The sequence below is a fragment of the Penaeus vannamei genome, chromosome 27 (genome assembly GCF_042767895.1).
Source record: "Penaeus vannamei isolate JL-2024 chromosome 27, ASM4276789v1, whole genome shotgun sequence".
Lineage (NCBI taxonomy): Eukaryota > Metazoa > Arthropoda > Malacostraca > Decapoda > Penaeidae > Penaeus > Penaeus vannamei.
Window position 1 is genome coordinate 11,147,357 of NC_091575.1, and position 12,500 is coordinate 11,159,856.

The following is a 12,500-nucleotide window of genomic DNA, read 5'->3' on the forward strand; positions in this document are numbered from 1 at the left end:
ACACGGAGGAATCAAAGATTTTTTTTCAATGATTAATCCAATGAATCATATAATTAAAAAATCATTACAGCAAGAGTTTTAATTTGCGACATGGTGTCCTACCGTAACACAAACATTACTGCATCACTAGAGTTACAAACAAGAAGAATCTTTATCAATAACCAGTAGTGATAATGATAATGATGGTAATAAGTTGATGTTGAGGCTATCAGGACGAAACAAAAATAGCAAAATTTATGATAGTAGTAAAGAGAATATATAGTATGATGTGGATAGTGTTATCAAAATTAGTGAAGGTATTACCATCAATAACGAGAATATTAAGATAATATGCTGGTGCTTTCAGTAATAATAATGGACATAATGCTAATAATGATAATGGTGTAATAACTACAAAATAGTAAAGATAGATTAAAAAAACAACAGTAACAGTGATGATGATAATACTAAAAATTACATTAATGATAATGAAAATACTAATGATAATAATTACATGATAATGATGATAATAATGACAATAATCATAATAATGATATTAACACCAACAGCAATAGTGATAATAAGGACAACGATAATAGTTATAAAAATTATAGTAATAATAAGATTTATTATAAAATCAACAATATCAATAATCTAAAAGACATAGAGGATCAAGATATTAATAAAATCAGTGATCAGGTATATAATAAAGAAAGTAACAGTAGTATTCAATAATAACAATAATAATGATAAAAGTGATGATAAGGATGACAATCATACTATGATTATAGTAATCAACACAATAATGATGTTAATGATACAGATAATAATATAGCAAAAAAAAAAAAAAAAAAAAAAAAATCTTATAATTAAATAACAATATTAATACAAATGCTAATGATACTACTACTAAAAAGGATAATGATAATTATAGTAATGATGATAATGATAATGATAATAAAAACAATGATAATGGTAATAATAATAACAATGATAGTAATACCAATAATAATAATAATAATAATAATAATAATAATAATAATAATAATAATAATAATAATATTAATAATAATAATGATAATAATAATAACAATAATAGAAATAGTAATGATAATAATGTTATTGACAATAATAACAATAAAAACAATATTAGAATAATGATAATGATAGCAATAATAATGTAATAACAATGATAATAATAGCAATAATAATGTAATGACAATGATAATGATAGCAATAATAAGGTAATAACAATGATAATGATAATAATAATAATGATAATAATGATGGTAATGATAATAATAATGATAACAACAATATCAATATCATTATATATTGTGATTATTGCTATTATTATTTTTATTTTTATCATTATCATTGTAATTATTATTGCTAGTGTTTTTATCATTATCATTATCATTTTCATTATTGATATTACTTTTTAGTTATCAATTACTTTCTACCATCATAATGATTATTATCATTATGTTATCATTGTTATTTCTATATCATCATCATTATGTAATGTAATGATAATGACGGAAGGATAAAAAAAATATTATTATTATTATTATTATTATTATTATTATGATAATGATGATGATGATGATGATGATGATGATGATTATTATCTAATACTTTTAGTATATTTTTCATTATAACTATTATCATTCTTGCCGTTATCATCATTATTATTAATCACATTATTACTAATCATATATCATTATCAATAATTTCATTATTAATTATATTATCATCATTATTAATATAATTATAACTAATATCATTATTATCCTTTATTTTTATTATTGTTATCATTATTGTTATTGTTACTATCATTGTTGTTGTTAGAAATATTTTTATCATCACCATTATTATTATTACTAATGCAATGACAATTTTTTTTATTGTCATCATTACCATTGTCATTATCTTAATGAAAATTATCTAAGTTATGGTAACTATGATAATGATAATGATAATGATAATGATAGCAATAATGATAATAATAATAATTGTAAGGATAATAATAATAATAATAATAATAATAATAATAATAATAATAATAATAATAATAATAATAATAATAATAATAATAATAATAATAATGACAATAATAATAATAATGATGGTGATGATAATAATAATGTTAATAATAATAATGACAATAATAATAATAATAATAATAGTAATAATAACAATAGTAATGTCAAAGAAATAATAGTAAAAACAATAATGGAAGTGATAATAATAATCATAAAAACAACAGTAACAATAACATTAATTATGATCCTAATAATATTGATAACAATAACAACAATAATAATAAAACTGAGGGTAATAATAATAATAATAATAATAATAATATAATAATAACAATAATATTAATAAATATAACAAGATCAATAAGTGCTATAACAATAACAATCATGATGAATTTAATCATTAACAAAAATGATCATAATGCTGATGATACTAACAATAATGATAATGATAACAATAATAATAAAAATAATGCTAGTCCTAATTATCAATATTATTATCATTATGACCATTAACATTATCATAATGTCAACGAAAATATTAATAATACTGATGATTTTTACAGTATAATTTGTTAATATAGAAGGAATAATGATGATAACAATGATATTCGAAATAAGAACAACAATGTCTCTAATAGTGATAAGAACAACAATATCAACAATAGCAACAACAATTACCTTGGCAATGGTACTTCCGTAATCATTGTAATTAAAATAACTGTTATAATAATGATTATGATGAGAATTGTTATAATAATAAAAGTAATAACAACGATGATTACTTTAATAGTAATAATAATTACAATGATAATGATAATAATTACAGTAATAATAATAAAGATAATAATAATGATAGTAACGATAACAGCAATAACAACAATGATAATAAAATGATAATTATAACAATGATAATAACAATGGAGACAGTAACAGTACTAAATATTGTTACAGCTGAATTGATTATTAATATCATTATTGGTATTATTACTATTATCATTGCCATCGCCATTCGTATAACACTTATCATCATATTCACTAGAGTTATTCCTGGTATCATTGTCATTATCATTAGTATGATTTTCACTTTTGTTATCATCATATTCATTAATTTTGTTAGCACACTCATTATCTTTAATCTTTTCATTACTATTGGTGAGTATTTCATAATTATAGATAAAGAATAAACACAATCAATTTGATTTTTTCAGTTTTGTTTTTGTATTATCATTATTTTCATCGCTTTCATAAATATCATAAATGAAACAGCAGGAATTTCATTAACAAGAACAACAAAAAAATCCCCATTATATTATTTGTATCAGAAAGTTTTCTCTTTATTTAAGCAGTAACAACAAAAGCACACAGTGAAAATAATGCCATGGATAAAATAACAATGATAAAGATTTAAACATCCACACTGAGATGATCCTTGCTGCTAACACCCAGCCATATAAAAGGATAACCTTTCTCTCGAGTTGCTCCATGATTGCACGTATCAAATGTTGCGTCCCCACCCCCTTTCCCTTCCCCCTCCCCCCCCATCTTATCCCCTCCCCACCCCCACCACCTCTATCTACAAAGCCCCCTTTCTAAACATGCCCCAAAATGTCTTAAATCTCGACTCTCACACCTCCAACCCGAACTTGATCTTTCATCACCCGCGCGTGTATAATAGTGATGTCTATCGCACAGGACGCCGGGGAGCTTATCTACCACCTCTTGGGAAGAGCTCCTCCCCTGCCTCGGCTCCCTTCCCCTTCCCTGCGCCTTCCCTTCCCTTTCCCCTTCCTCCTGTAACCCCCTCTCCTGCTCGTACTCCTCTTCCCCTTCTTCCCTCCCCCACTCTTAATGCCCTTTAAATAATTCCCCCGTCTCTTGAGGTGGCTCCAGACCCCCGGAAGAACTAGCCTCGTTGATGTTGCAGGCCCAAGGTACACGAAGAAGGGAGAGGGGAGGGGGAAGGAGGGGAAGAAGGGGGAGAGGAAAGAGATGAAGAGAGAGGGGAGGGATGAAAATGGAGAGTAAAGGGAAGAAGAGAATGGGAAAGAGGGAGAAGGGAACGTAAAGGAGATAGAGAATGAAGGGGGATGAAGGGGAAGAAGAGGGAGAGGAAAGGGATGAAGAGAGAGGGGAGGGATGAAAAGGGAGAGTAAAGGAAAGAAGAAAGAGAGGAAGGGGGAAGGGAGGAGGACGAGGGGATGGAATAAGGATGGAGAGGAGAAGGAACAGAAAGGTGAGTAGGGAATGGAACTGCTGAAGACCCAGGATGTAAATGGGAAGCAAGAGGAGGAGGAGGAGAAAAATAAGGAAGAAGTTGTAGATGAAAACGAGAAAGGGAGGAGGGGAAGAAGAGGGAGGGAGGGGGGAAACGCAGGGGAGGAGAAGGAGGCCAAACAAGGGGAAGAAATGGAATAGAAGATTGAAACAAAAGGAAGAAAAAAAGGGGAAGAAAAAGAAAAGTAGAATGCAAAATAAAGCAAGAGAAGCAACACCAAAAAGGAGGAAGCTGAAACAGGAAGAATGGGAAGAAGTAAACTGAAGGAAGCCTAAGAAATGGAAAGGGTGAGGTGTCCAGAACTGACATAGCTACTCACTCCAACCTTCATCTTGAGTGGTGACTTGTATGTTACATGAGCAATGAATGGTGGAAGGCAGGAGGGAGAGGAGGTGGAGGTATTCCGGGTGAAAAGTGGTTGCAGGCGTAGTAGTAGTAGTAAGTGTAATATTAATAGCCGTGAGAATGGTTTATTAATAATGTTGGGGCATTAGCAGGTCGAGATGCTCTGCCATTGTGCCAGTATCATTATCATCTTCATAGTTCTTATTTTTTTGTGTATCATTAACTCCTCCTCCTCCTTCGTATCTTTGTCTTCGTGATTATCATAGTATTTTCATTTTCACTGTTGCTACTACATCATTATACCATTAGTATTGTTGCTGATATCATTGTTGATATGATTTAATTGATGCTATTATCATCCTCACTACCATCATTTTCTTGCCAGTATAATCAAGGATATTATGATAGTCAATACTAAAATTCTTCATTTCTTTTAATTTCCGTTACCAATAACAATATCTTTTATCTTAACTATAATTGTTATTTTTGTTAACATTATCATTACCTTCGTTATTGCAAGAGTAGCAATAGTACACATAGTGCAATAATACTTGTAAGAACAATATTTGTATTATCTTGATATTGCCTAAGCCGTTAATGGTGTCAATGAAATTGTTATAACTACTGATGACTGGAATGCATTTACAACAATGAAGATAACTGTAATGTAACTCTTGTTGTAAGAGATGACGATAATTCTAATCGAAGTAATCATAATAACAAAGACAGTAACAAAGGAACATTGACGGTGATAATCATAATAATGATGATGATGTCAATGATAACAACAATAATACTCATAGGAGTAACATCTATAAAAAAAATGATAGCAATAAAAAAATAAAATAAAATAAAGGGTTATTTCCAAGGTAGTAACCATCACCGTAGGCCGACGCTAGCCGCCTGCTCGCCTATATGAAGTCGCCTAAAGCATCTCTATAGCGCCTTGCCTTGTCGACGATTTTGTATCTGAATGTTGGGTTTCTTATCCGTAGATTTTCCTAAACTTTTGTGTGTTTATGTTTTTCATCACTCCGTTTAAAAATTTAGTTGTTGAACTTCATAAAATTTATTTGTTTAATCTATTTGGTTCTGTTCTCTAGTTATATTGAACAATATTATTTGATTAAATGTTATATTTGTCATCATTGTTTAAGCATGATCATGATATTGATTTTAGTCATAATTGCTTTCATTAACAGTATATATATTTTTTCTATTATTCTCTATTTTGATATAATTTATCTCATTGCCAAGCAATACAACATTGATGATTTAATTAAATTCTATATCTTCCATAAAATTGTGCAAATGCCTAATTGATAAATAAATAGAAAAGTAATATTTGAAAAGAGAGAAAAAATAAGGTAGGAAAACATCCAAACACAGTAAGCATAATATTAACTAAAGCAATAAACAGAATTTGGTATCGGTGTTGTTGTAATTATCATTATCATTAATAGTATTACTACTACTGGTGGTACGACTACAACTATCATTATCCTTGTTATTGCTACCTTTCTATTATCATTATTATCGTTATCATTATCATTTTTGTCATCATTATCATGTTATTATCTTTATACTTTCCATTACCATAATCATTATCATTATCATTATTATTAATTTTATTGTTATCATTATTATTACTATTATTATTATTATTATTATTATCCCTATTGTCATCATCATTACTGCCATTATCATTCTTCTTATTATTATCATTATTATTACTATTATCATTATCATTATTATCATTATCATTATTACCATCATTATTACAATTACCATATCTATCTTTAACATCTAATTATTACTAATATTTTCAATATCAACATCATACTATTAACATTATATTGCCTCCAATATTAAAAGGCGTCATTATCAGTGGTGAGAAGCCATAGCATATTATACAGGAATAATAGCAGGAATAATAAGCAGTTAAAAGGATTATTTTTCATTCAATATCAACCATAATCTGTTATCATAGCGTCAGTAGGTGTAGTAACAGAAGAGAATGATAATCACTGATATGAATACATCTATTATTATAATTATTATGTTCTTTTATATATGTCTGGGGCATACTGTTACTCTGATTTTCATCAGCATTGTTAATATCGATATAATCATAATTACGATTATAATATTGCTCTCATTTTGCTTTGATATCATTGCAAAAAATTCTCGGTGGTTGAAGTTCTCAACGTTTTTTTTTTTTTCTTTCTCTTTTTCTTGCTTTCTTTTTTGTTTTCTCGCATGTTGAAGTTCTCAACGTTTTTTTTTTTTTTTTTTTTTTTCTTTCTTGCTTTCTTTTTTGTTTTCTCGCATGTTGAAGTTCTCAACGTTTTTTTAACTTGCTTGCTTGCTTTCTTTCTTTTTTGTTGTCATTATCATCGCCATCATCAGCGGTCCAGCGATGTAGTCTTGCATCGCTTAACCACGGCCGATCTTGAGCTCTTTCCGCTACGAGGCTTTACCGAGCGCACTTCGCTAAATCATGACTGGTTAGCTAAAGGCTGGAGACATAGCGCTAACCGATAAAGAACGGCAAGAAAGATGAGAAGAGGAAGAAGAAAAGAAGAAAAAGGAGTGACAAGAGAAGGAGAGGTAAAAAATGAATCATATAGTTGACATATTCTCCGCTAACAACTCGGCGGTGCGTGCTATTAAAAAAAAAAAAAAAAAAAAAAAAATGAAAACGCGAGTAGTGTGGTGAAAAAAGTAGCGAAAAAAAAACATCGCTTTAATCGGTTTACAGAACAACGACTCTGCAAAGGTGTTCACAGTCATGGCTTGTGCAGCGATTTTTTTTTTATTTATATATATACAAAGCAAAGAGATTAATGGCTTTCGAATAAGGTCTTCAAGGGTAGTTGTGTGCAAGAATGGAAGGAGTAAATACTGTGATTTTTTTACCACTGGCGAATAAAGCTGATCAAATAATCAAGGGAAGGGAGCTGAGCAAACAAGTACAGTGCTTCAGGCTGAGGGGAATTTTCTCTCTCCCAGTCCTCCTCTCTGTCTTTCTTTCTTTTTTTTTTCTTTTTTTTTTTTATGCTTGTCGCTTTGCTTCTCTTTCTGGCTTTTTGCCTGATTGTTTTTTTTTTTTCTCATTCTCTTTCTCTTTTTGTCTCTCGTTTCTTTTTGCTGACTTATTCTATCTTTACATATATGTTTATCTATCTATCTATCTATTTATCCATCTACTTCTTCCTCTCGTCTTCTCTCCCTATCTTTTTGAATGCGTCTTTCTTTGCTTTATATTATTCACGTCGAAATTATTTCACTCGACGCATCTCGCCGAATGAAATCTTCCACAACGGCCACCGATTCTCTTCATTTTAACGAAGAAAATAAATCGAACTAAATCCTTTACACATTCACTGCCTTTTCCTATTCCTAATAGAGCAAGCAATTAAAAAGAAACGGTACTTTTTAAATACAGCGATATATTCGAGACTGAAAATGTTTGTTGCAACGATTTTGCGACTGAGATATGAACAGTTAATGTTTATAAAGAACCAGAAAAGAGGGATATTGCTTAGTGCACATGCAACGTCAGCGGTTCCAGTTTTTGTTTGTATTACTGGATATTATACCTTGGAATCCTGCCGAAAAGAAGAAAGAAAATAGATAAATAAAGATTACAATAGATTTAGAAATCGAAATAATATCTAACTATTCTAATCGCTGCTATGAAGAAATGAAGAAATAAAATAATGGTTAAGAATAGATAAAAAGGAAAAATAAAGAACAAGGGTAGAAAAAAAAATCTAAAAAAGTACAAAGGGATTCAATGCTTTCGAATTATATCTACACCCTACTTTCAACACCACAAAAATAAAGAAAACGAGCAAATAAAGCAAAAAAAATCAAAGCAAATAACCGATAAAGGAACAACCGAACACCCGGCTTCCTCCGCCGACTCCAACGGGAATATATCGGCAATCTACGACTCACCGGAGCGTCGCTGTGGCAGTCACGCCGAGCACTGAAGATTCGCGTCTTAGCCGAAGCCGCCACGCCGCTTCGCCGCCGTGTTCCGTGGAGACGCCGTGGAGAAGCCGGAGGAACTACCGCAGATGCTGGACTAATGGCTACGGCGTCTTTGGGTATTTTCTTGGTCTAGGAGAAAAAAGAGAGATCGGAAAATGGAATTAACTAGAGAGAAAAACGTATTGGAATTATGCTTACGGAAGGAAGAGTCATATAGATATATATATTTAGGCTTTCTATGATTCTCACGACGGCGTCTTTCGGTAAAGAGGACCTGAAACGAATCAAAAAGAAACGGAAATAGTGAAGATGTACATATAAAAATCCGTTATTATCTTTCTTTTCCTCTTCATCCGTTGTCTTTCGGTATTGTGGACCTAGAAGAGAGAGAAATATTAAAACGAGAAGGAATATAACTAGTTTAGGTGACAAATTAATATCCCACAAATAATAAAACATTATAATTTTCTTTCATTCTATAACAATGGCATTTTTCTACATATACATAGACGAAAAGCTATAACAAGAATTTGGTTATCAATAAAAAGTACAAATTATATTATGATAATTACACCACATAGACGCTGCCATTAGAAAAAATAAGCCATTTCCTTTCTTTAATTGTCTCTCATTATTAATGATTCTGATTCGGTATTTCATCATAATAAAATATTTCTCGGGTTACCCTTGCTTGTCTCTAGAGGAGAGGCGAATATTCTAAAAGACTGCGTTGAGGTTATGAAATTTATGTTAAAATTCAATATTTGGAAAATCAAATTCCATAAAATTTATCATCAAATTTAACATATTTGCAATTCAGAGCTTGGAATCTTGAAGATAAAGAACCTATAATGAAAATAAAAATAATAGTGGTGATAATGATAATTATTATAATAAGAACAATTATAGTGATAATGAAAGTAATAATATAAATAACATTAAAAATAATGATGATAGAAAAAATAATGATAATAAAAATGATAAAGTTTATGATTACGATAATGCTGATAATAGTAATAATATTGTTAATAAAAATAACAATTACAGTGAAACTACAATTACGATAACAATAGCGATAACAATAAAAAAATATAATGATAGTAATAATAATGATAAAAATGATAATTAAAATAATAATGATAATAATAATAATAATAATAATAATAATAATAATAATAATAATAATAGTAATGGCAGTAATAATAGTAAAATGATAATGATAATCATTATTATTGTAATAATAAAAATAATGACGTTAATGAAAATGATGATATTGATTATAATAATAATAATGATAATAATGATAATGATAATGAATATGATAACAATGATAATAATAAAAATGATAATAATAATAGTAACAATAATAATAATAATAACAATAATAATAAAAAATATAATAGTAATGGTAATGATGATAATGATAATTATTGTGATAAAATAATAATTACGATGGCAAGATAATACAATATAAAAAAATAGTGATAATAGTAATATTGATAACAATGATATCAATGATAATGATGACGATGATGATAATGAAATTGATAAAGATAATGATAATTATTATTAGAATGATGGTGATAATGTTAATAATAATGATGATAATGACAATGATGATGATAATAATACTATTAAAATTATAACAATAATAATAACAATAATAATGATAATAATAATAATAATGATAATAATAACGATAATGATAATGATAATAACAGTAATAAAAATAATGATGATAATAATAACAGTACTGATATTACTAATATTGGTAGCAATAACAATAGTGATAACAATGATATCAATAATAAATATAATAATAATGGTAATAATAATAATGAGGATGATAACAATAAAAATAACAATATTAATGATAATAATAATGATAATAATAATAATAATAATAATAATAATAATAATAATAATAATAATAATAATAATAATAATAATAATAATAATAATAATAATAAAAATCGTGATTATATTAATAACAATTATTATCATTATTATCATTATAATGATAATGATAATAATGATGGTAATAATAGTAATAATAATAGTAATAATAGTAATTATAGTAATGATAATAATAATAGTAACAATAATAGTAATAATAACAATAATGGTGATTATAATAATGATAATAATACTAATGATAATAATAATAGTAATAATAACATCAGTGATGATAATAATAGTAATAATAACAAAAATAGTAGTAATAAAAAGTGAATATAATAATCATAATAATAATGATAATAATAATAATAATAATAATAATAATAATAATGATAATACTGATAATAATGATAATAATCATCATGATAATGATGATAATGATAGTGAAAATAATGATAATAATATAAATGATAATAATGATAACAATAATAATAATAATGATAATAATAATAATTATAATAATAATAATAATAATAATAGTAATAATAATAATAATAACAATAATAATAATAGTAGTAATAATGATAATAATAATAATAATAAGAAGAAGAATGATATTTTTTTAAATAATAATAAGAGGAATGAAAATAATAATGACAATAAAAGTTATAATAACAAAAATAATAATAATTACGAGAATAGTAATGATATAAAATAATAATAGTAATAATGATATAACAATAATAGTAATAATATAACAATAATGATATAACAATAATGATAATAATAATAATAATAACAATAATAATAATAGTAATAATAATAATTATAATAATAAGAAGAACAACAACAATATTAACAATACTAGTAATAGTAACAACAATAACAGTAATAATAATGATGAAGATTCTAAAGATACTGTTAATAATAATAACAATAACAACAACAACAACAATCACTTTCACAGGCTACCTATAAACCGCTCATCCTAGGCATAGAAAATATCTCATCTTCACATTTAACCAAATAACTTCACTCCCTTTCTTTGGCTCGTGTGATCTTTGCTTTTTATACACTCCCATTTTCGTCTAATACCTTTGAACCACCGTAACGCAAGGGCTTTTACATATTTATAGGTTTCAAGTTGATTGTATGTTGCATGCATTCCTCTACACAATTTTTACTTACCTTTGCTATGACTCGATTTGCTTGCACTGTTTAATTTTTTTTTAGTTTTTTTTCTAGTTATTATTACTTTTTGCTTCCGTTCTCTTCATTTAGTTTATTTTTTTTTACACTTATGACTTCTTCTTTTCAGTGTTTGTTCTTGTTTTCTTCCTTTCTTCCGTTTTTTTTTCTTTTTCTTCTTTTTCCTCTCTTTTTTTCCTTGTTCTTCAGTCGTTCCTTCCAAATTTCCGTTGTTGTTCCATATTACCTTTCTTTCTTTTTTCAATTATTTTTACTTATCGTCTCGTTCTTCTCACCTCGAGTGTTGACCGCTTTATTCCTTTTTCCCTTTCTTCCCTTCAGTTGTTCTTCCTTCATATCTTCTTTCCTTTTTCCCTCCATTCATTTTGCTAATCCAGTTTGCCAGTTAACCGTTTTCTTCCTTCTTCCTTTCCTTCTTTCCTTCCTTCCTTTTGCGAAACGCCCCGTCCAACGCTCACCTTTCCTGTCACCCTTTTTTTCCCCCTTCTTTCCTTCCTTCCTTTCGCTATTGGCCTCGTCCAACTCACCTTGTCTGTTAACCGTTTACCTCCGAGTGTGGACAGTGGCCGAGGTCCGCCAGAGCTCTCCAACGCTCACCCGCTTCCAGTGGCAACTCCCAAAATCTAATTTGGTTCACTGCCATATACTGTACCATAGTCCTGAAGACCAGTCACGCTCTCACTACCATCCTGTTCACTGAAGTCTGAATTTTATGGCCATCCTGGTATGCGCGTGTGATTATGTCGAGG

General features: G+C 28.2%; 1 long non-coding RNA gene across 2 annotated transcripts in view; it reads right to left on the reverse strand.

Moving 5' to 3' along the window:
- Positions 1 to 12,500, reverse strand: part of LOC138866773 (uncharacterized) — a 193,693-nt gene that overhangs the window by 65,432 nt on the left and 115,761 nt on the right. For both annotated transcript variants that reach the window (XR_011399659.1, XR_011399658.1), the window contains exon 3: positions 8,608 to 8,772. This is a non-coding gene — a long non-coding RNA (uncharacterized lncRNA). The remainder of the gene's footprint in view (positions 1 to 8,607; positions 8,773 to 12,500) is intronic.